This window comes from Neofelis nebulosa, chromosome 4 (genome assembly GCF_028018385.1).
Source record: "Neofelis nebulosa isolate mNeoNeb1 chromosome 4, mNeoNeb1.pri, whole genome shotgun sequence".
NCBI classification, from domain to species: Eukaryota; Metazoa; Chordata; class Mammalia; order Carnivora; family Felidae; genus Neofelis; species Neofelis nebulosa.
Genome location: NC_080785.1, coordinates 53,896,028 through 53,921,721, shown reverse-complemented (window position 1 = coordinate 53,921,721; position 25,694 = coordinate 53,896,028).

Sequence of the window (25,694 nt, the reverse complement as noted above, 5' to 3'; positions counted from 1 at the left end):
AGATGCTTAACCAACCAAGCCACCCAGGCTCCATGAAAATGACAGTAAATCTTGACTTCTACAAGGTTTTGGAATAGTTTTCTTATTACATCTTCTAGACTCCAGGGTCCTTGAGTGTAAGGTATTATGCCTCATTTGTCTTTGGGTTCCCCCAGTGCCTGGAACAGTTCTTAATAGTTTGCTAAAATCTGTGTCTGGATAAACAAACATATTAATTGAATGAAGGATGCAGAAATATGGCTCAGGTGCTGGTACAATTGAGTGGTTACTGGTTAGACAATTTTGCCTAAAAGATCCAGCCAATGGATCAGTATCAAACTAGACAAATGAGAAGTTCAAACTGTGAAACAATAGGTAAAGGACCATACCATTTTGGTTTTGAAAATGATGAATTTGTATGGAATAATAGGGAATATATGTATTTCAGAAGGAGTGTCAGCTAGTATAGCTGTTCTAGAGAGCAATCAATATTCAGTGAAATTAAAATGTGTTCTATTTTATATCCCAACAATTTGACTCCTGAGTATGTATCTCAGAGATACCCTTCACAGATCCTTAAGGAGACAGAAATGAGAATGTTTATCATAATTTTGTTTGTAGCAAAAGACAGGCAGCAACATAGGGGCAGTACCTTAGACATGGGCAAGAGAGGCCTCTGCTCTGCACCCTGTACTTTAGAAGTCTTCACATATCACAAAGATACAAAAAGTATATTTCTTTTATTTTTTAAGTTTATTTATTTTGAGAGAGAGAGAGACAGAGAACGCCCACACGTGCATGTGGGGGAGGGGCAGAGAGCGAGAGGGAGAGAGAGAATCTTAAGTAGGCTCTGCACTGACAATGCAGCTTAAATTCACGAACCGTGAGATCATGACCTGGGCTGAAGTTGGATGCTTAACTGACTGAGCCACCTGGGATCTCCCCAAAAGTACATTTCTTAAAGTACACACGGGCAGCTTGGTCAGTGACGTGGTACTTAGGGCCAGCATGGCCTGACCTGTAACTGAATGTATTCTCTGTTGTTACTCATGCTATTTAGGCTTTAGGGAAATGCATTCACGTATCTTGTCCTATGTCCTTAAAAATGGGTATGAACAGCTTCATTGTTGTGTAGGTCTGTAGGTTACACTGCTGCCTGCCTTGGAGATGGACATGGCTTTGGAGGACAGGGAACACTGGCGTGACAAAAATGCTTATGTAAGAGAGAAAATGAATTACTTGGCAACTCCTTCCTCTCAGATGCTACAAATGCAATAGGTTCTTGCACAATGAAGTGTCCTTTCCCAACAGCCCTGAGTATTCATCTGTTCGCTTCTCTCTTGGTATTCCAATTTGTGGTACTCATATATTAGCACTGTATTGCAGCAGATATATATAGCAGCTGAGGAACTTTTGCAATAACGAACAACTCATATTACTAAATGTGTATATGTGGTTTAGACATAACATGCTTGAAATGGAAAGCTGATGCTTTAAATTGACAACTAAATGGACACTGAGTGATAGAATATGAATAGTTTTACTTTCATAAAAATGTGTTAAAAGGTTTAGTTAAATTTTTAGGAAAATAAATTTAAAATTCAGCTCTACTTAAACTATTTTGGCTGAATACTCTAATATCTATTATAATTTATATATTGCATTTTAATGTAAGAAATAATTGTGGATACTTTAGAAGAAAAAAGACTTTTTTTGAAAATAGTATATGAAATTTCAGTTGAATTTTTACTTTTACATGTATTTTAACTTTATGTATTTAATAATTTTTTTTAACTTTATTTTAGAGAGAGAAAGAGTACAAGCAGGGGAGAGGGGCAGAGGTGGGGGGGGGAGAGAGAGAGAGAGAGGGAGGGAGAGAATTGCAAGCAGGCTCCATACCCAGCCCGATCGATGACCCTGGGATCATGATATGAGCCCAAATCAAGACCTGGAGGCTTAACTGACTGAGCCACCCAGGTACCTCCCCCACTCCCCCTGCCTTTTTTTTTTTTTTTTTTTTAACTTTTTTTTTTAAATTTATTTTTGAGACAGAGAGAGACAGAGCATGAGCGGGGGAGGGTCAGAGAGAGAGGGAGACACAGAATCTGAAACAGGCCCCAGGCTCTGAGCTGTCAGCACAGAGCCCCTCACGGGGCTCGAACTCACAGACTGTGAGATCATGACCCGAGCTGAAGTTGGACGTTCAACCGACTGAGCCACCCAGGCGCCCCTCCCCCTCCCTTTTAAAGTAAGCTCTACACTCAACATGGGACTTGAACTCATGACCCTCTGAGATCAAGAGTAGCATGCTCTGCTGACTGACCCAGCCATGGGCCTCAAAATAGAAAGTCTTTAAAAAGAAGAAGTCTGGGGGCGCCTGGGTGGCGCAGTCGGTTAAGCGTCCGACTTCAGCCAGGTCACGATCTCGCGGTCCGGTCCGTGAGTTCGAGCCCCGCGTCAGGCTCTGGGCTGATGGCTCGGAGCCTGGAGCCCGTTTCCGATTCTGTGTCTCCCTCTCTCTGCTGCCCACCCCCACCCTCTCTCTCTCTCTCTCTCTCAAAAATAAAAATAAACATTTAAAAAAAAAATAAAAAAAATAAAAAGAAGAAGTCTGCTTAAATTTATAAAAATTGGAAACAATGAAAACAAATAGACTTCTGTTGAGAATAACTCACTTAAGATTCCTGAAGAGATTACAAATTGTTTATTTAATGAGATTTAGTAACTGATCAATGCAGTGAAAGCAGGAAGAAAATTATTCTTTTCATATCACTACTTGAACAGGTCAAATGAAATCTCTGTAATTTCACATTCTTTACTAATTAAGGTTTAGTAACTGACTGAAGCAAATAGAATTCATTGAGAATTATATATGAAATCAGCAGGTTGAATGAATAAGAGAAACCCTGAGGTTTTCAATGTTTGTTGAACAATGATCCTGGACAATGACTATCACATTCTTCTGTTCCAACTGAATGATTATAACTTTGAATTTTTATTTTTACTCAGAAAAAAATTTAGTCATTTCCTTCATACCAAAATGCTTCTAAATGGAATATAGAACTGTAGAATTTATATTTTATACTTTAAGTTTAAAGGCTATGTATTTTGTTATACTGTTACATACTTCACAACCAGTTTTCAAGATCCGCTTTGGCCAGCAAAAGTTTTTGTGACTAGAAATATTTAGGTTTCTGATGAAAAGAACAAAAATGTCACTGGCACACACAAAAACACACATGCTATTCTGGAGCTGGGAAAAGAAAAGGCTGAGTAATCAGCAAACAATGATAGCATTTATCAACACAAGTAAACACTGACATAGGACATTATTGTAATACTCCTAAAGTAATATTATTTTAACAGCACAACATTTACAGAAAACAGTGGAACTAAATTTAGAATAAATTATTTTGAAAGTTGAAGCCAGAATGGGTAAACATTTAAGACAGGTAACTAATGATCACTATCTAGGATGGAAAATTCGGTATGAGATTATTAATATAATGGCTAGTAAAGGGAGAGAAGAAATCATATATAAAATAAAAACTTAAGTATGTACATTATCAACTTCAACTAGATTGTGTAAAGTCATGTTGAATAATTACACACACACACACACACACACTTACTTTTGAACTATGTAAGAAAACAAAGTGAAAATTTAAGAAATATTTGATTGGTATTACCCCTGTTGTAAAAAAAAAAAAAAGTATAGACTTTTGGCTTAAAAGACGGACTGAGAGGGGCGCCTGGGTGGCGCAGTCGGTTAAGCGTCCGACTTCAGCCAGGTCACGATCTCGCGGTCCGTGAGTTCGAGCCCCGCGTCAGGCTCTGGGCTGATGGCTTGGAGCCTGGAGCCTGTTTCCGATTCTGTGTCTCCCTCTCTCTCTGCCCCTCCCCTGTTCATGCTCTGTCTCTCTCTGTCCCAAAAATAAATAAAAAACGTTGAAAAAAAAAATTAAAAAAAAAAAAAAAAGACGGACTGAGAAAATATTTGTCAATTTTAAGCATTGATTCAAAATATTGCTGAAGGTTAAGTCTGCTCAGAAACAAATTTAGATGGCCCTGGAAGAACATTTTCTCATTTGGTAGCTTACCAGAGAGCTGGCTCAGTGGAACTGAACCTGTCTGCAGTGGAATAGCTAAGTCGTTGTCTAATGCCAGGGTTCCTAGCAGGTAGAGACTCTTCAAAACTGTTCCCAAGGCCCTGGGTGGAAGAACTCAGCCTTGGTTTTACATACTTCTAGTGTTCTTCTTGGGCCTGAGGTGCCTTGATATATTCTTGTTTCTTGGAGAAACTAGATCTTCTGTACACTCTCTTAGTCCAGTTAATAAATATGTAAAACAGGGGCAGGCAGAGTCCTTCTCATTGAGTGTTTGTGGAAGAGCTAGTCCATTGCCTTAGGCAGGCCCTGGGACTTTGACCAAGATGCACTGAGAACATCTACATCAGGCCTATGTCATAGGGTAGTGAGAATTTAGGAGACTACGTTTGCTTTCCCAGTAAATTCTATGTAATAGATGTATTAGTGGTATATGTACCACTATTGGTACATGTCTGTGATGGTGATCTGGTCCATGCATGATGAAGTCTACCATAAAGTCTTTGCTAAAAGTGTACATACCATAATTTAGCACCAAATCTAGAGATATTCCTGAAACCATTTATGAACTTTGTTTGAATCTGTTGGTCTTAATCATGTCAATTGTAGTGATATTCTTTGGAGCAAATCAAAGATCACATACAACATTCTGAATCTGCTCAAACATTGAACATCTTGAGGAAGCATATACAAAAATCACTTTCTCTCTCTCTTTTTTTTAATGAATTGTTATTCAGGGACTTTTTAAAAAAAGTTTATTTCTTTATTTTGAGAGAGAAAGAACAAGTGGGGGAGGAGCAGAGAGTGAGGAGAAAGCAAGGGAGACAGCAAGAATTCTAAGCAGGCTCTGCATTGGCAGCATGGAGCCTGACGAGGGGCTCGAATTCACAAGCTGTGAGAACATGATCTGAGCCAAAGGTGGTCGCTTAACCTACTGAGATGCCCAGGCACCCCTATAAAATTACTCTTGAACATGTGAGGAAAATGTTTCTAAATTTTGTCAAATTGGATTTAATTTAGACAAGATACAAGATGCATTAGAAAAGTTAAAAAATAGAAGATTTCAAACAAAGAGCAATTTGTGGCCTTTGTAGGAAAATGAACTTTATTTTGAAGTTGAGCTGGTCACAATTATTTGGTATCAGCTATTCATTGTTATTACTAATTTTAGCAAAAGTTTACCAAAAAAAAACCCCAAAACCTTACATAGCTACATTTCACTTTTGAAAATAATAATTTCTTTAATTTTAGGAAAAAGTTTTTCTAAATCAAAAGATCAACAACAATACCATTCAAATGAAATATCAGGAAATTAGACCAAAGAAACAAAAAGGTTTTATATAAATTTCATAAATAAGAAGATTCATATATAAATAACCATCAAACTAATTTCCATAGAGCATGTTTTCTGGCCACGATAGATTAAGATATAGTCTCAAATGAAGAGATGTTGAACAAATTGATTAGTATACTTGTTTTGGTTTACTTTGTAGTATCACAACATTGGAATTTTATTTTTTTATTATTATTTTTTTTAAAGTAGGCTTCATGCCCAGTGTAGGGCTTGAACTTATGACCCTGAGATTGAGAGTCACGTGCTCCACTGACTAAGCAAACCAGGTGCCCTACAATGATGAAATTTTTAAAAAAGAACTTTAATATTCTAAGGATCTACATGGCTTTAAGGGATGAAGTAGCAATATAACTGAAAGCCATTGTATGGTAAAATGAAAGTACTTGTAATGTTTTCTGTTATAACAATAATTTATCATATGCATTGCAATATTGCACTGTGATGGTATCATTTCATTATCGTGTTATATAAGGATGGAGGTAAGAATAGTGGTCACTTTGTGGGGGTACAGATTGGAGAGTAAACCAGCGAGCCTTCTGAGGAGCTGATCTATTTCTTGATCTGAGTGGTGTGTACGTGTGTATAAGCACATAAAAAGATATTGTGTTATACACTTAAGATTTGTACATTTATATTGCATGCAAGTTATAGCTCAACATAAAAGTTGAAAAATTTCATGGTTCATTTGTTTTGTTTTGTTTTGTGACAGAGAGAGAGAGAGAGAGAGAGAGAGTGCAGGGGGAGAGTAGAGAGAGAATCTCAAGCACAGCCCAATGCAGGGCTCAAACTCACGAACAATGAAATCATGACCTAAGCTGAAATCAAGAGTTGGATGCTTAATCCACTGAGCCACTCAGGTGCCCCTCATGGTTCATTTTTTAAAAATCTAAGTATGGCTTCAGCTGAGTGAGATTTCTCCAAGTTAGTAAGAATTTATAAAATAACTATAACCACTCAAGAAAGTTTAAGTTGACGTTACTGCCAGTAGAAAACAAAATAGGGGGGAATTTTAATACTTTATTTTTTTTAAAGAATGAAATTGGACCACTTTCTTACACCATACACAAAAATAAATTCAAAATGGATGAAAGACCTAAATGTGAGACAGGAAGCCATAAAAATCCTAGAAGAGAACACAGGCAACAACCTCCTTGAACTCGGCCACACCAACTTCTTACTAGACATGTCTCAGGAGGCAAGGGAAGCAAAACTAAAAGGGAACTGATGGATAGGAGAAGATATTTGCAAATGATGTATCAGATAAAGGGTTAATATCCAAAATCTATAAAGAGCTTATCAAATTCAACACCCAAAAAACAATCCAGTGAAGAAATGGGGAGAAGACATAAATAGACGCTTTTCCAAAAAATACATCCAGATGACTAACAGACACATGAAAAGATGCCCAACATCACTCATCATCAGGGAAAGTTTATTCATTTACTTTGAGAGAGAAAGAGAGAAGGAGGGGCAGAGAGAGAGGGAGAGAAAATCTCAAGCAGGCTCTGAGCCATCAGTGCAGAGCCCTATGTGGGGTTCAAACTCAAGAACCGTGAGATCATGATGAGGGGAAATTTTTGATTATTATTATATAACGATTTTATTGAAGTGAAGGCAAGAAAAAGTTTTGGAATAAATTTCCAATTTTATTTTATTTATGTATTTATTTTGTTTTATTTTTTATTTTTTTTAATGTTTATTTATTTTTGAGAGAGAGTGAGAGACAGAGCATGAGGGGGGAAGGAGCAGAGAAAGAGGGAGACACAGAATCCGAAACAGGCTCCAGGCTCCAAGCTGTCATCACAGAGCCTGTCCCGGGGCTTGAACTCACAAACCGTGAGATCATGACCCGAGCCGAAGCTGGACGCTCAACTGACTGAGCCACCTAAATATCCAATTTAAAAATTACACATGTCATTATTACTCCTCCAGATGTCACCAGTCCACCAACAGAATAACCAGACATGGGCAAAAAGAATTAAATTTAGTCCTCTTGTTGTTTTTGCCAAATCTAAGTCATGTAAAAATCAGAGTTGTACAGATATGTTTCTATTTTGTGCTTAGGAAGGAATATTTGTCAAAGAGAAGGAATAATTCTACAGTGTCTTACCTTCACTTAATGTTTTTTAAAATGTTTAGACATATGGTGTATAGGCCTCCTGGGTCTTTTGCCTCGGTCCTCACAAACACTAAGGATGAGCTTTATGAAGGGAGTGGACAGTTAAAATGCGGCATGCAGTTAGATTTATATATCATGATATGGTTGATTTAAAAAAGAAAGCATCGAGAGAAATAAACTGAATGCCAGTTATGTTTTTTCAGTGATGCACATTTATTTGACATTCATTTAGCACCTACATCACCTAATATGTGCTGGACACTGTTCTTGGCATTTGATAACTATTAGCTCATTTAATATAACAATCCTATGAGGTAGGTATGATTTCTTTTTTCTTTTCTTTTCTTTTTGTTTCATTTCTTTTCTTTTCTTTCTTTCTTTCCTTTTTGATTTTTTTCTTTATTTTTTAGGTGACAAAACTGAGATACATAGAAGCTAGTTAACTTGCCCACAGTCACACAGCTGGTAGTGGCAGAGCTGGGATAGAACTCAGGAAATCTGGCTCCAGAATCTTAACCCATACTCTATGCTATTTACCTGAGTAAATGTAGGGAAGTATGTGGGAAGAACCTCAAGTTAATTACATTGGAGTGTATTCCTGTTGGGAGAAGGAAGTAGGATTGGAAGTGAAGGAATAAATACAACACCAAAAGAGAAGTCTTGCACTGACCAATGTGATTATGGTCACATTACTATAACAAAATACTATAGACTGGGTGCCTTGCAAACAGCAGAAATTCATTTCTCACAGTTCTGGAAGCAAGGAGGTCTGAAAGCAAGGTAGCAGCAGGTGAGAGCCTGCCTCTTGGTTCACGGGTGGCCGTTTTCTCCTTGTGTTCTCAGATGGCAGAAGGGGCAAAGGAGTTCTCTGGGGTCTTTTCATAAGGCTACAAATACCATTCATGACCTAATCACCTCCTAAAGGCCTCACTTCCAAATTCCATCACATTGGGGATTTGGTTTCAACATAAATTTTGAGATAGAGGGAGAGGAGGGACGCACAAACATTAAAATCTATGGTATTGATTTTCAGTTTCCATAGTCTATATTTCCATGTTTGATATATATTTTTTGCAATCAATGGTTATTACCTTTGTAATAATAAAAAAAAAACTGCTTTGGGGCGCCTGGGTGGCGCAGTCGGTTAGGCGTCCGACTTCAGCCAGGTCACGATCTCGCGGTCCGTGAGTTCGAGCCCCGCGTCAGGCTCTGGGCTGATGGCTCGGAGCCTGGAGCCTGTTTCCGATTCTGTGTCTCCCTCTCTCTCTGCCCCTCCCCCGTTCATGCTCTGTCTCTCTCTGTCCCAAAAATAAATAAAAAACGTTGGAAAAAAAAATTTGAAAAAAAAAAAAAACCTGCTTACATATGCTTACTTACACATATATGGATATATAGTATTTTGGAAATTACTGAACTGAAGGGAGGTTTCTTTTAATCTATTTTTGTTTTTAATGTTTATTTTTGAGAGAGACTGAGTAAGCAGGGGAGGAGCAGAGAGAGAAGGGGACAGAGGATCTGAAGGGGGCTCTGAGGTGGCAGCAGGGAGCCCGCCCGATGCGGGGCTCCAACTCAGGAAATGCGAGATCATGACCCAACCTGAAACTGGATGTTTAACCAACTGAGGCACCCAGGCACCCCTGAAGAGAGTTTTCTGACTCTAAATCTCCCAGGCTCAATCCTTGAGACTGTCTAACATTTTTGTCAGTTACTTGGCTTAAGAAATTTAGGGCTGGCCCATTGAGATGACATACAGATTTTTAAGTCTAAGGACTCTATCTCAAAAAATAAACATAAAAAAAAGGAGGGTGCCTGGGTGGCTCAGTTGGTTAAACTTCTGACTTGGGCTCAGGTCATGATCTCACAGTTTGTGAGTTCAGGCCCCGCAAAGGGCTCTGTGCTGACAGCTCAGAGCCTGAAGACCGCTTCAGATTCTGAGTCTCCTTCTCGCTCTGCCCCTCCCATGCTCATGCTCTGTCTGTCTCTCTCTCTCAAAAATAAATAAACATTAAAAAAATTTAAAAGTCTAAGGAGAGTACAGGAATATTTATGTGATTTTATGACAAGTATGTTTAAAATCTGCCTTAATTTTTCAAGCAAAAGTTAAGAGCACAGACTCTAGAAACAGAAGGTCTGGATTCAATTCCTCTCTACCACTTGTTAGCTATAGGGCTTTGGGAAAATTACTTGACTAATCATTTTGAGTTTTCTCATCTGTAGAATGGAAATCATAATAATATTTATGTTTTAGGGTTATTGTGAAAACTGGTCGATTTAATTATTTTGAGCTAATTCTTTTGAGCTAATTCAAAGCTATTTTTTAAAAAATGTTTATTTTTGAGAGAGAGAGTGCAAGTGGGGGAGAGGCACTGAGATGGGGATAGACAATCTGAAGTGGGCTCCTTGAGCACAGCAGCGAGCCCAATGCAGGGCTGGAACTCACGAACCGTGAAATCATGACCTGAGCTGAAGTCGGAGGCTCAACCGATTGAGGTGTCCTCAAAACTACGTTTTTTTACGCTTATCTGTGGAGAAATACAAGTCAGTATCCTTAATTTGCATATTGGAATATAAATCTTGCTCCATGCATGCTAGTAGCTGAAGCCCTTGGATGTCCTTTCAGTCTGTGAATCTCTGCTTCTGGGTTTTCACTCATGTTGTGAGCCTTGTTAAACAACAAGGGCAACAGCAACAACACCATTCTTTCTTATTGTAAAAGTAATACATCTGCATTGAGAAACTTTGGAAAATATAGAGTAGCAGAAAAAAAAATTGCCATAATGTGAGCAACCAGATATGCCAATTTTATTATTTTATTTTATTTCATTTTATTTTTGTTAATTTATATTTTAAAGTTTATTTTTTGATAGAGAGAGACAGAGAGCCAGCACAAGTGGGAGAGGGGCAGAGAGAGAGAGAGGAAGACAGAGGATTTGAAGCAGGTTCTGAGCTGACAGCAGAGAACCCAATATGGGGCTCGAACTCATGAACTGTGAGATTATGACCTGAGCCCAAGTCAGATAGATGCTTAATTCAATAAGCCATTGAGGTGCCCTATTTTATTATTATTATTTTTTCCTATTTTACTATTTTTTAATGTTTATTTAAAAAAAAATTTTTTTTTTCAACGTTTTTTATTTATTTTTGGGACAGAGAGAGACAGAGCATGAACGGGGGAGGGGCAGAGAGAGAGGGAGACACAGAATCGGAAACAGGCTCCAGGCTCTGAGCCATCAGCCCAGAGCCTGACGCGGGGCTCGAACTCACAGACCGCGAGATCGTGACCTGGCTGAAGTCGGACGCTTAACCGACTGAGCCACCCAGGCGCCCCAATGTTTATTTTTGAGCTGGAGAGAGAATGCACATGTATGGGTATATGTGCACAAGTGAGGAAGATGCAGAGAGAAGGGGACAGAGGACCCCAAGCGGGCTCTGCACTTACAGCAGAGAGCCAGATGTGGGGCTGGAACTCAGGAACCTCCAGATCATTGCCTGAGCTGAAGTTGGACTGAGCCACCCAGATGCCCCCAGATATGTCAGTTTTAATATTGTTGTCTATGTTCTTTCAGTCTTTTTTCTATGCATGTGTATGTATAGCTTACCAAACTATAATTACACTATAAATACTGCTTTGTAATCAGTCTTTACACTAACAATATAGGGAACATTTTCATATGTGATTAAATATTCTTCCATTACACCACTTTAATGGCTGCATAGTATTCCATTACATGGGTACACAATACCCAAAATTATTATACCAGTCCCCTGCAATTCGACATTAAGATTATTTCCTTTTCTTTTTCCCTGCTATTACACTTGAGACAGAGGAAAAGAGCCCCTGATGTCTGGGTGCTGGTTTGGTACTAACAGCTGGTGATGTAAGTACTATCAGCACCTGATGTTGCTGTGAGCTGGCCTGGCACCCACAGCTATGCCTTGATGTTCTCCTATTGAACATAAATAATTTCACAGAACACCAATATCAGACAAGGCTTCTTTGTGATTGTGATGGACACCTGTCCAAACAGAGACAAAATATGTACAGTACATTATCCAAAATCATGAAAATGACCAAATGTCTCCCTATCCTGGAAAAATATGAGTGATTTTTGCTTCTTTAGCAATTTCAACTTTAGCCTCATGCTAGCTTTAGCCTCTTTCCTATATCTAGGTAAGGCTTATTAAGATAGTAAGTCATGGGGTGCCTGGGTGGCTCAGTCCGTTAAGCATCCAACTTCGGCTCAGGTCATGATCTCACAGTCGTGGGTTTGAGCCCTGCGTCGGGATCTGTGCTGACAGCTCAGAGCCTGGAGCTTGCTTCAGATTCTGTGTCTCTCTCTCTCTCTGCCCCTCCCCTGCTCGCATTCTCTCTCAAAAATAAAGTAAAACATTAAAAAAGTAATACATCACATAATTGTCCTTTTTTCCTGATATCTAATATTGTTCAGTGCTGGCTATATTTCTAATGATCTTTTGGGTGGAGAACATTGGTACAGTCATCCACTAGTTTTAGAATTATTACCTATTGTACCTGCAAAAAATATTCCCTCCTAAAGCAATAGATATTCAAGTGGGATAACCCAAGGGAAATGTTAACCATCTATTTCTATAAATTCTCTTTTACCCCTATATCAATTCAAATTACCATTAAGGAGTATGTTTGCAATGCATTACCCTGGGTTTCTTCAGAAATACCCTTTCTCTCAGTTGACATTATATTTTGACTTTCTTAAGAGTCACTTTAAAAAAAAGAGTCACATAAAAAGTCATGGTAAAAGGTAGCAAGCCTTGGTATTTTTTTTAAGTTCTATTTATTTATTTTGAGAGTGAGAGACATACGGGGTGGAGGGACAGAGAGAGGAGGACAGAGAGAGAATCCCAAGCATGTTCTGCACTGTCAACACAGAGCCTGATGCAGGGCTTGATCCCACAAACTGCGAGATCATGACCTGAGCCAAAACCAAGAGTTGGATGCTTAACTGACTGAACCACCCAGGCACCCGACCTTTGTATTTTCTATAAAATTTTAGTAAAAATAACATATGTAATAATTTCATAGTAAAATTCTAGGGAAAAAAGTTGATCTCTGTCTGTGGTAGCTATTCTCCAAAGAAGGCTCCAATGAATTATGTTTCCTGATATTTACACCCTTGGGTAGTAGTCTCTCCTACAAGGAATCTGGCCGGCCTGTGACTTGTGTTAACAAATAAAATGTGGCAAAAGAGAGAATGTGTCAGTTCTAGGCCTACCCTTTAAAAACACTGGTAGCTTCCATTTCTACTTTCTTGGAATGCTCACTTTGGGTAGCTCTGAGCTCAGGTCAGAAGTCCAGTTGCCATACTGAAGAGGCAACATGAAGAGCTCATGTGGAGAAGGCTACATGGAGACGAAGAGGCAGAGACAGAGGCCCAGAGACATATGGATAGAGAGGCCTAGCCCTCCTACTATTCCAGCTGGGCAGTTCTCTCAGGTGTCCACAGGGTGCCAGAATTGTGTGTCATCTAGAACCTCTCCAGACCACTTGAGCCCCCAGATGTGGAACACCAAAATCACCCAGCTATGGAGCCCAGTTGACCAATGTCACCATGGGATCAAAAGTGGGCCATAATTAACTGGTTGTTGTTTAAAACCACTAAGTTTTAGGGTGGTTTGTTATGCAGTAATAGACACACCTCCTAATGATCTGGTAAGAATGTTGACATTTCTTCCTTACCTTGAGAACTATGTGATTTTCCTGTCTGCCTTTGCTTCCAGAAAGCACTCATTTTGTACTCATTTTGAGTTTCTTCCTTTTGTTAAGTTTTGTTTTTTTGTTTGTTTTGGTGAGATCATCCTCTCCATCTCCATCATGTCAGTTGGCTGCTACCCTCCCACTCTGGGTTAAATGTTTCTCTCCTTTGCAGTTTGTGACTGATATGCATCCTTGCATTTAAATAAAAATAGTTTTGGGGCGCCTGGGTGGCGCAGTCGGTTAAGCGTCCGACTTCAGCCAGGTCACGATCTCGCGGTCCGGGAGTTCGAGCCCCGCGTCAGGCTCTGGGCTGATGGCTCGGAGCCTGGAGCCTGTTTCCGATTCTGTGTCTCCCTCTCTCTCTGCCCCTCCCCCGTTCATGCTCTGTCTCTCTCTGTCCCAAAAATAAATAAAAAATGTTAAAAAAAACAAAAAAATAAATAAATAAATAAAAATAGTTTCAAATCCTTTATCAAAGAGGTGAGGTAAAAGCTGGAGATAAGTTTATACAGTGGGGAGGTGAATAGCATTGTGACTATGAGCATGAGTTTGGAGTTAAGATACAGGTGGCTTTGAATCTGGGCTTTATACCTTACTAGCTGTGAGATCTTGGGCATGCCATTTAACTCCTCTGAACCTCAATTTTCTTGTCAGTTAAATGGGAAAAATAACTACCTGATACAGTTATAAAAAGTAAACTGATTGGGGAGCCTGGGTGGCTCAGTCAGTTAAGCGTCCAACTTCAGCGCAGGTCATGATCTCACAATCTGTGAGTTCGAGCCCCGCGTCAGGCTCTGTGCTGACAGCTTAGAGCCTGGAGCCTGCTTTGGATTCTGTGTCTCCCTCTCTCTGTGCCCCTCCCCTGCTCATGCTCTGTCTCTCACTGTCTCAAAAACATTAAAAAAATTAAAAAAAAAAGTAAACTGAGACTACGTAAATCACATCACAGTTAAGTGCTTGATAGACAAAAAGTAGAGCAAATTCCTTAAGTAACCTAATTAGGATCTAAAAAGATCTGCTCAGAACAACAGGCTAAATCTACTAACGTGAAATTTGTGAGAATAAATTTAAGACACTAATTTTGGAATTCCAACTCTCCTTTTTATTATCTATGACCTAGGACAAGTTATTTAAACTTTTAAGGCCTTAGTTTCCGCATGTAATGGAATGTTAAAATAGGACTCTTCTTGTCCCCATTTGGAATGAGCCCCCCAAAATGGTTATAAACTATCCCAAATTCTAAAGTGATGGGTAAGATCACCAAATCAGAAGTTGAAGAAGGGGTAGTTGAACATTGGTTTCCCAATACTTAGCTGACAACACCCCTATCCTGAGGGGAAGGCTGGAAATTAGAATAGGATATTTGGAGAGAACTATTGTGCTAGGTATTCTTGACCCTGAAGTGGGATCCCACTCATGCATTACATTTAGTGTCATGTGTCTTCAATCTCCTTTAATCTGGGCAGTTCTTCAGCCATTTTTGTCTTTTACGACCTTGACATTTTTAAGATTATAGTCCATTTATTTTGTGGGACATCTCTCAATTTGACTTTATTAGATGTTCCCAATGACTAGATTGAAATTTTGCATTTGTAGCAGGGGTATTTCATAACTGACTCTCTGTTCTTCTTAACACTTTATATGAAGAGGCATATGGTGCCAGTTTGTTTCATTATTCATGTTAACTTTTTTCCTTATTTTTAAATAGGCTTCATGCCCAATGTGGGGTAGAACTCATGACCCTGAGATCAAGAGCCTAATGTTCCACTGACTGAGCCAACCAGGCACCCCTCATGTTGACTTTGTTTGGATCGTATGGCATCTTCCAGATTTCTCTACCATAAAATTACGATTTTCCCATTTGTAATGAGTAATTATTTTGAAGGAAAATATATTGAGACAACATAAATTTCCTTTTTCTAATCAAACTTCCACCAACTATGCTTAACATTCATTGATGATTCTTGCTTGAATCAATTAGTGCTATGACCATTGTAGAATGAGAAGTTGGAAGCCATCCTATTACATGGGACTGAATAATTAAAATGTTTAAATGCTGAACTAAGACTGTTTTAGAAGCCTATAAACATACTTTATTACCTGAGTGACCAGAAAAGTCATAGGATTTATGTTAGATTTCATCCTTAAAGAACTGGTGTGAAGGGGAAGGGGAGAAAAGAAAGACAGTTGTTTTTCGAATTATAACTAATGAATCCCACCTGTTCAGTGTATCAGCCTTACTCATATGTAATATGACATAATAACAATAGTGACTACTCAATAGGTTGTTGAGGAAAGTAAGTGAGATGGTGCAAATCAAATGCTAAGTGCCTCTTGGTATGCACATGCCTTTGTGATTTTGCTGTTCCTCCCCCAAAGAAGTGGAGTCTATTTATCTACCTCCTTTATTTTATTTTTTTAATTGTATTTTTTATTTTTTAAAATTTACATCCAAATTAGCATATAGTGCAACAATGATTTCAGGAATAGATTCCTTCGTCCCTTACCCATTTAGCCCATCCCCCCCAAACCCCTCCAGTAACCCTCAGTTTGTTCTCCATATTTATGAGTCTCTTCTGTTTTGTACCCCTCCCTGTTTTTATATTATTTTTGTTTCCCTTCCCTTATGTTCATCTGTTTTGTCTCTTAAAGTCCTCATATGAGTGAAGTCCTATGATTATTTGTCTTTCTCTGACTGACTCATTTCACTTAGCATAATACCCTCCAGTTCCATCCACGTAGTTGCAGATGGCAAGATTTCATTCTTTTTGTTTGCCAAGTAATACTCCATTGTATATATATACCACATCTTCTTTATCCGTTCATCCATCGATGGACATTTGGGCTCTTTCCATACTTTGGCTATTGTCCATAGTGTTGCTATAAACATTGGGGTGCATGTGGCCCTTCTAAACAGCATCCCTGTGTCCCTTGGATAAATACCTAGTAGTGCAGTTGCTGGGTTGTAGGGTAGTTCTATTTTTAGTTTTTTGAGGAACCTCCATACTGTTTTCCAGAGTGGCTGCACCAGCTTGCATTCCCACCAACAATGCAAAAGAGATCCTCTTTCTCCACATACTTGCCAACATCCGTTGTTGCCTGAGTTGTTAATGTTAGCCATTCTGACAGGTGTAGGGTGGCATGTCATTGTGGTTTTGATTTGTATTTCCCTGATGATGAGTGATATTGAGCATTTTTTCATGTGTCAGTTGGCCATCTGGATGTCTTCCTTGGAGAAGTGTCTATTCATGTCTTTTGCCCACTTCTTCACTGGATTATTTGTTTTTTGGGTGTTGTGTTTGATAAGTTCTTTATAGATTTTGGATACTAACCCTTTATCTGATATGTCATTTGCAAATATCTTCTTCCATTCTGTCAGTTGCCTTTTAGTTTTGCTGATTGTTTCCTTCGCTGTGCAGAAGGTTTTTATTTTGATGAGGTCCCAATAGTTCATTTTTGCTTTTGTTTCCCTTGCCTCCAGAGACGTGTTCAGTAAGAAGTTGTTGCGGCCAAGATCAAACAGGTTTTTGCCTGCTTTCTTTTCAAGGATTTTGATGGCTTCCTGTCTTACATTTAGGTCTTTCATCCAGTTTGAGTTTATTTTTGTGTATGGTGTAAGAAAGTGGTCCAGGTTCATTCTTCTGCATGTCGCTGTCCAGTTTTCCCAGCACCACTTGCTAAAGAGACTGTCTTTATTCCTTTGGAAATTCTTTCCTGCTTTGTCAAAGATTAGTTGGCCATATGTTTGTGGGTCCATTTCTGGGTTCTCTATTATGTTCCATTGATCTGAGTGTTTGTTCTTGTGCCAGTACCATACTGTCTTGATGATTACAGCTTTGTAGTATAGCTTGAAGTCCAGGATTGTGATGCCTCCTGCTTTGGTTTTCTTTTTCACGATTGCTTTGGCTATTCAGGGTCTTTTCTGGTTCCATTATCTACCTCCTTTAATCTGAAATGGCCTGTTTTGTTTTTGGCCAATAGAATGTGGAGTACTTAGGATGGGTCTTAGTAGGCCTTGCAGCCTCTGCTCTCACTTTCTTGTTTTCTTGACACTAGTGTTAAAGTAGTCTAGACCTGTTGGGGACAGAAGACCATTTGGAGAGACATGAAGCTGACAGGCAGGCCAACCACTAGACATGTGAGTGAGTCCGTCTTAGACAACCCAGCAACAGTCAAGTTGCTAGATGATGCATAGTGATTCCAACTAAGACCAGTAGAAGAGCCACACAACTGAGCTCAGCTCCAATTGTTGACCTTCAGAATTGATGGACCTTGGAAAAGAGAAGACACAATGTTGGCAGGGTGTGGGTTGGGGTAGGCCACAGGTAGAACAAAGAGTGATTATGTTTGTGAGTATAGTCCTAAAGGATAGGACTCAGGCAGAGAGGTGGATGGCATAGGAAGTTAAGTTTTATGTTCTTGTTATTTTTAGAGCATTTTTAAAAATGTTTATTTATTTATTTTGAGAGGTGGGGGGAGGTGGGGAGGCAAAGAGAGAGGGAGAGAAGAGAATCCCAAGCAGGGTCTGCATGCTACTAGTGCAGAGACTGACATAGGGCTCGATCCCACGATCTGTGATATCATGACCTGAGGTGAAATCAAGAGTTGGAGGTTTACCGACTGAGCCACCCAGGCTCCCTGTTGTTGTTATTTTTAAACATGTGGAAGAACTTTAAGCAGATTTCCCTTAGATAAATTTCCTTTGAAAAAAATCTCTGCAGATCAGTTTGGCCTGGCAGTTCTGAAAATGCTTTCCTTTTAGAATTCACTATAGTAACAATTTTAACAGTTTTCTAAAAGTTTACAGCAACAAAGATGATTCATTGCAAACATCTGTCAAAGCTATTCCTTTTTGTCCTTTCACTTTATAAAACTAGAGTTTGAACTCCTGAACAAACTCCTGTCATCTTCTGAGTCCCTTAAAATTGTATAAATTCTAATAATTTTATAAATTCACATGTTAACATCTATGAAATCAGGATATGTCTGCAATCACTATCAGCCAGGTGCAGTTACGACATAGATGTAATTGTCTGGTCAGAGGTAAATGTGGTCATAGCTGTTCAAATTGTCATCACTTCAACTGAGTTAAACACATTATTGGTACCACATATGTTGAATGTAGTTGATCTTCAGAATGACCTACAGAATGGATGCCAGTAGTTTGGTAGATAATCCCAGAGATCATTGAGAACACTTTTTTTTTTAAGATTTTATTTTTTTCAGGTAATCCCCATAGCCAACATGGGTCTCAAACTCATGACCCCCAGATCAAGAGTCACATGCTCTGCTGACTGAGCTGGTCAGATGCCCCAGGGAGCATTCTTAAGCAATGCTGCGTCACCAACATCCCTGATGGCATGGAGGATGAGATTATGTAGAAAAAGTCTAAGTTATAGAAAGCATTGTATCCGAGTTTGAACAGAAGTGATTTTCTTTCATTATAATTCATAAAATAATGATGTATTTTTATAACCGGTAGCATTAATTGATACTGATGAAATACAGTAGCTATTAACTTAGCTTATTATGTGTTAATGTTAGTGCTTGTTATGTTTTGGCCAGGCATAGTTGGAAGGGTTTTACGTGGATTATTTTAGTTTAATCTTCACCAGAACTCTACAAGGTAGGTATATTTATTATCCCTGTTCTTACAAATGAGGAAATTGAGCCCAGAGAAACTAACATTCCTAGGGTTTTGTTCCTCATAAGGGATGGTGGCAAGATTGGGGCAGTGTAGTTCTAGAGCAAGGGTTTTAAGCACTACACTGAACTGTTTTCTATTAGCAGTAACACTTTTTGGCCCATGGCATATGCTATCTTATTTTGAAATTTCTTTTTTATGTGTTTTGTTTCCTCACCTAGACCATGTGGATCACTAAGCCTAGAAAAATAAATATTTTTATTGGTCTCACATTTGGGTCTTCAACACCTTGGTATTGTGCCCACTTAATGCTTATTGAATGTCCTGGGATAGAACAGAATTTTGCATTCTATGTTCAGACTTGGTTTTAGGGTATAGCCTTCCTCTGGGGGCTATGTCACAGCTAATTACATTGCAAGAAACAGAAACATATAGTGGAATTTTTGCCTTTTTTGGTAGGCCATTATCCAAGGCCTTACCTGCATGGTGAATTTCTTATTAGATGGCAACTTTTGGGGATACTGTGCTGTGCTCCCCTCCTTGGTTGCCCCAGAAGGGAGTTCCCTTCTCTTCTACTCTTTGTAGCTGGAACACTGGCAGGTGGCCACCTTAGGACTGACCTTTCAGTCTCTTAAACCTGGAGCTTTAAGTCTGGAGCAAATGATGCCTAGGTGAAGAGACTGTTTTTGTTTAAAAAAAATTTTTTTTTAATGTTTATTTATTTTTGACAGAGAGAGAGACAGAGCATGAGCAGGGGAGGGACAGAGAGAGAGGGAGACACAGAATCTGAAGCAGGCTCCAGGCTCTGAGCTGTCAGCACAGAGGCTGACACGGGGCTCGAACTCACAGACTGCGAGATCATGACCTGAGCAGAAGTCAGATGCTCAACCGACTGAGCCACCCAGGTGCGCTGAGAGACTGTTAAGATTCACTAAATGTACCTGTGAAGCTAGCAATGTCACAGAGCAGTGGTGGAGGTGTTCTGACCAGGTCATCCTTGTTAAAAGACAGTCGTTGGCCCCCTGGACACTCCAGTGAAGCCTCAATTCTTATCTATCTTCTCACTTTTGTTTTATAGTGTCTTATTGACTCACTGAATCCCTGATATATTTCCTTTTTTTTCTTAAGATAATTAGAATCAGTTTCTGTTGCCTGCGATCAGGAAATCCTACTGATCCCTTTAATCAAGATGCCTTCAGACAAGGTACATTTGTTATAGGGATACAGTAGTGTCTTATGGAACTCATTTCATATAGACCTTCCCTGTATAAAATAGTTCCCATGCCCCTTGCCACTCTCCATCTTATCTTGATTTACTGTTCCTCATAGTATTTATCATCCTCTGCTATAGCATCCATTTTGTTTATTGACTTCACTGGACTGTCACTCCAGTAGAGTAGGGACTGCTATTTTCCCAGAATCTGGTTTATTGCTAAATAAATACTTAAATAAATGAATCCAAAGGCTGAAACCAAATTGAAGTTCATAAGGGACTGGAACTGAATACCATCAGGACTGGGGCAGGTCTCTCCCAAGGGTTAATCTTTAGGCCCATGTGTTTGTCTTTCTCTTCCCAATTACTTTTCTTGTTTTAGGTAAACTCTATGCCCAACATGGGGCTTGACCTCAAGACCCCCAAATCAAGAGTTACATCTGGCATGCTCTACTGACTGAGCCAGCCAGACACCCCTCTTTCCATCTACTTTTTTGCTTTTCTCTACAGACTAATCTGAGGGGAGGGAGGAATAAAGAGAAACAAGATGCTTTAAACCAGAAGTTTCCAAATCTGGTGGCTCATGAGAATTGTTGCAGAATCATTTTAAAAACATTGATTCTTGGGCCTCACTCAAGACCCCCTGAATAAAAATTTCCATGAACTGGGTTCTGGAAACTTGAATAATTTTAAAATCTGTATTTAGTGAGTCAGGTAGTGAATTATAGTTTGGTTGAGAACCTCTGCCCTGAGCAAATCAATCTTTCTCCAAAATATTGTATAGGATTGACTTCTTTTTTTTAATGTTTATTTATTTTGAGAGAGAGAGAGGGAGGGAGAAAGAGAGAGAGAGAAAGAGAGTGAGTGAGCCAGGGAGGGGCAGAGAGGGAGGAGAGAGAGAATCCCAAGCAGGCTATGCACTGTCAGCATGGAGCCTGATGCAGGGCTTGACCTCAGGTATTGTGAGATCATGACTTGAGCCAAAATCAAGAGTTGATGCTTAACTGGTTAAGCCACCTAGGTGCCCCTAAGGTTGACTTCCTTGACAAATGTTTATTTGGAACACCTAATATAACTGAGGCGCTGGTGTAGATAATAGGAAATTGTAGGAAAGAAAACTAAAGTCCCCAACATTCTTATGGTTGCTCCCATACACAGGAAAAGGGAGGGAAATGCTTTTAGTTTTTCATCCCATTACACAGCTATTCAGAAAACAGACTGCTACTATTATTGAAAGAGTAGAGTCCTCGAGATGTCACCAAGCATGTGCGTGCATGCACATGGTGCATATGTGAGCAGGAGAGAGGCAGAGAGAAAGGGAAAGAGAGAGAGAATCCCAAGCAGGCTCCACACTTTAAGCATAGAGCCCCACATGGGGCTTGATCTCATGAGACATGAGATCATGACCTGAGCTGAAATCAAGTCGGATGCTTAACTGATTGAGCTACCCAGGTGTCCCTCAAAAGACCTAATTTCTAATCTTGACTCTGCCACCAACAGTCTGTGTCTCCTTGGGCAAGTCATGTCCCTACTCTGAGCCTTTGTTTCCTCAACAAAGAAACTGAGATAATATCTTCTTTGTGTACTTCTCAGAGTGTTATAAAAATTAGATGAGATAATGCAAAAATGCTTTGAAAATTCTACAAATGTTAGCTGCTATGTTTTACCCACACATGTTATTGCCTCTGTACTTGTATAGAACGTTTTGGTTATGAGTTCCCAATAGTGTTGGTAACAGAAGAATAGGGATCCAAAGTTAACAATGTCCTTTCATGATTGAACTTTACTCATCCACCAGATGGTCTGAGTTAAGCACTTTATAAACATTATATTATCTTGTATTTCTGTAATATCACTGGTATCATATCATTTAGTAATATCTATATTGCTCTTTAATTACTCTCCTTGTTGGGCTTGTTTCCCCAAACACCTTGTAAAATCATTAAGCATGGGCCTATTTTGTGCTTGGCTTGTTCTCCAAGGCACTAGCCATGAAGCTGGGCAGTTGGTGCTCCATAAATACTTGGGTGTGGAGTGATTGAATTGACAGTTATTTGTATGATAACTGAGAGTATGTGCCCTGCTTGTTATCATCAGCCATAAGAGCAGGGAGGCAAGAAGTGAGGAGAGAGTGTCGTTAATGCCTGCTAGTTTTTCTCTTTATTCCCTCCCTCTCATTTTTGGTGGAATCTGAGAGAGATGGCTGACAGGATGTGGGTGGGAATAGATGGATCCGACAGGCACTGAGTTTCAAGGTTGCATCTATCTGTTCTGCTGAAGGATTGATCTGAGTAGTGTGCAATGGGGAATGTATTGGAATGTGTGAATTTTATAGAACACGTTAAAATGGAATGTATGACAGACAAAGCTCTCGGGATCATACGAATTAAACACAATGAGGTTAGGTAATGCTTAGACCAAAATATTGATAAACTCTGCACTATGTAACATCTTTTCTGAAATTCACAGTGTCATACATCTTGATTGACTAGATCTTATAATCAACCTGACAAAAATCAGAGATACCTATATATTAAACATTTATTTTATTTTATTTTTAATTTTAAGTTTTAATTTTAATTCCAGTTAGTTAACATATAATATTTGTTTTAGGTGTATAATATAGTGATTCAACACCTCCATACAACACCCTGTGCTCATCATGACAAATGAACTCCTTAATCCCCATCACCTATTTCACCCATCACCCCCATAACTAACCTTTTTTAATGAATGGGTAAACTAAGACATAGCCAAGGAAAGTAGCTTAATCCTTGGGATTAATCAAACACAATTATTAAAAATTGAATCCTTTTTATCTAAATTAGACTATTTGGAGGATGTAATTTCTTTTTTTAAAAAATTATTTATTTATTTATCTTGAAAGGGAGAATTCCAAATGACCTGAGCCGAAAACAGGAGTCATATACTTAACCGACTGAACCACCTAGGAGTCCCTGGAGGATTTAACTTCTAAATCTAGTTCCTTGTGTGGAAAAAAAATGTATAGTAATGAGTTTTGAATGCTATAGAATTCATCATTTCATTTACTTTACAGTGGGTACTCATTCTGAATTTTAAAATAATGAGCAAAATGTAGGTAATTTTGTGGTTAGGTACATCAGCAAAAAAAGATAAATATTTGCACCTTCTCTTTGGTTAAAATCTAACCTACTGAGTGTGTGTGAGTATGACCTTGAGTCTGCTAGGAAATACAGTGGTCATTATGATCTTGATAATTTGGATGTTCACCTCTGCCTTTTTTTAAAACATGAAATTTATTGTCAAGTTGGTTTCCATACAATACCCAGTGCTCATCCCAGCAGGTGCCCTCCTCAATGCCCATCACCCACTTTCCCCTCCCTTTCACCCCCCATCAACCTTCAGTTTATTCTCAGTTTTTAAGAGTCTCTTGTGGTTTGCCTTCTTCCCTCTCTGTGTCTTTTTTTCCCCCCTTCCCCTCCCCCATGGTTTTCTGTTAAGTTCCTCAGGATCCACATAAGAGTGAAAACACATGGTATCTGTCTTTCTTTGTATGACTTATTTTACTTAGCGTAACACTCTCCAGTTCCATCCATGTAAGGCCTTATTTCATTCTTTCTCATCGCCAAGTAGTATTCCATTGTATATTTAAACCACAACTTCTTTATTTTTTTATTTTATTTTTTTATTTTATTTTTATTTTAAAAAAAATTTTTTTTTCAACATTTTTTATTTATTTTTGGGACAGAGAGAGACAGAGCATGAACGGGGGAGGGGCAGAGAGAGAGGGAGACACAGAATCGGAAACAGGCTCTAGGCTCCGAGCCATCAGCCCAGAGCCTGACGCGGGGCTCGAACTCACGGACCGCGAGATCGTGACCTGGCTGAAGTCGGACGCTTAACCGACTGTGCCACCCAGGCGCCCCAAACCACAACTTCTTTATCCATTCATCAGTTGATGGACATTTAGGCTCTTTCCATAATTTGGCTATTGTTGAAAGTGCTGCTATAAACATTGGGGTACAAGTGCCCCTATGCATCAGCACTCCTGTATCCCTTGGGTAAATTCCTAGCAGTGCTATTGCTGGGTCATAGGGTAGATCTATTTTTAATTTTTTGAGGAACCTCACACTGTTTTCCAGAGTGGCTACACCAGTTTGCATTCCCACCAACAGTGCAAGAGGGTTCCCGTTTCTCCACATCCTCTTCAGCATCTATAGTCTCCTGATTTGTTCATTTTAGCCACTCTGCCTGGTGTGAGGTGATAATCTCATTGTGGTTTTGATTTGTATTTCCCTGATGAAGAGTAACATTGAGCATCTTTTCATGTGCCTGTTGGTCACCTGGACGTCTTCTTTAGAGAAGTGTCTATTCATGTCTTCTTTCCATTTCTTCACTGGATTATTTGTTTTTCGAGTGTGGAGTTTGGTGAGTTCTTTATATATTTTGGATACTAGCCCTTTGTCCGATATGTCATTTGCAAATATCTTTTCCCATTCCATCGGTTGCCTTTTAGTTTTGTTGATTGTTTCCTTGGCAGTGCAGAAGCTTTTTATCTTGATAAGGTCCCAATAGTTCATTTTTGCTTTTAATTCCCTTGCCTTTGGGGATGTGTCAAGTAAGAAATTGCTGTGGCTGAGGTCAGAGAGGTTTTTTTCCTGCTTTCTCCTCTAGGGTTTTGATGGTTTCCTATCTCACATTCAGGTCCTTTATCCATTTTGAGTTTATTTTTGTGAATGGTGTAAGAAAGTGGTCTAGTTTCATTCTTCTGCATGTTGCTGTCTAGTTCTCCCAGCACCATTTGTTAAAGAGACTGTCTTTTTTCCATTGGATATTCTTTCCTGCTTTGTCAAAGATCAGTTGGCCATACTTTTGGCCATACAATTCTGGAGTCTCTATTCTATTCCATTGGTCTATGTGTCTGTTTTTGTGCCAATACCATGCCGTCTTGATTACAGCTTTGTAGTAGAGGCTAAAGTCTGGGATTGTGATGCCTCCCGCTTTGGTATTCTTCAATATTACTTTGGCTGTTCGGGTCCTTTTGTGGTTCCATATGAATTTTAGGATGGCTTGTTCTAGCTTCGAGAAGAATGCTGGTGCAATTTTGATTGGGATTGTATTGAATGTGTAGATTGCTTTGGGTACTATTGACATTTTGACAGTATTTATTCTTCCAATCCACGAGCATGGAATATTTTTCCAATTCTTCGTGTCTTCTTCAATTTCCTTCATAAGCTTTCTATAGTTTTCAGCATACAGATCTTTTACATCTTTGGTTAGGTTTATTCCTAAGTATTTTATGCTTCTTGGTGCAATTGTGAATGGGATCAGTTTCTTTATTTGTCTTTCTGTTGCTTCATTATTAGTGTATAAGAATGCAACTGATTTCTGTACATTAATTTTGTATCCTGCAACTTTGCTGAATTCATGTATCAGTTCTAGCAGACTTTTGGTGGAGTCTATAGGGTTTTCCATGTATAGTATCATGTCATCTGCAAAAAGTGAGAGCTTGACTTAATCTTTACCAATTTTGATGCCTTTGATTTCCTTTTGTTGTCTGATTGCT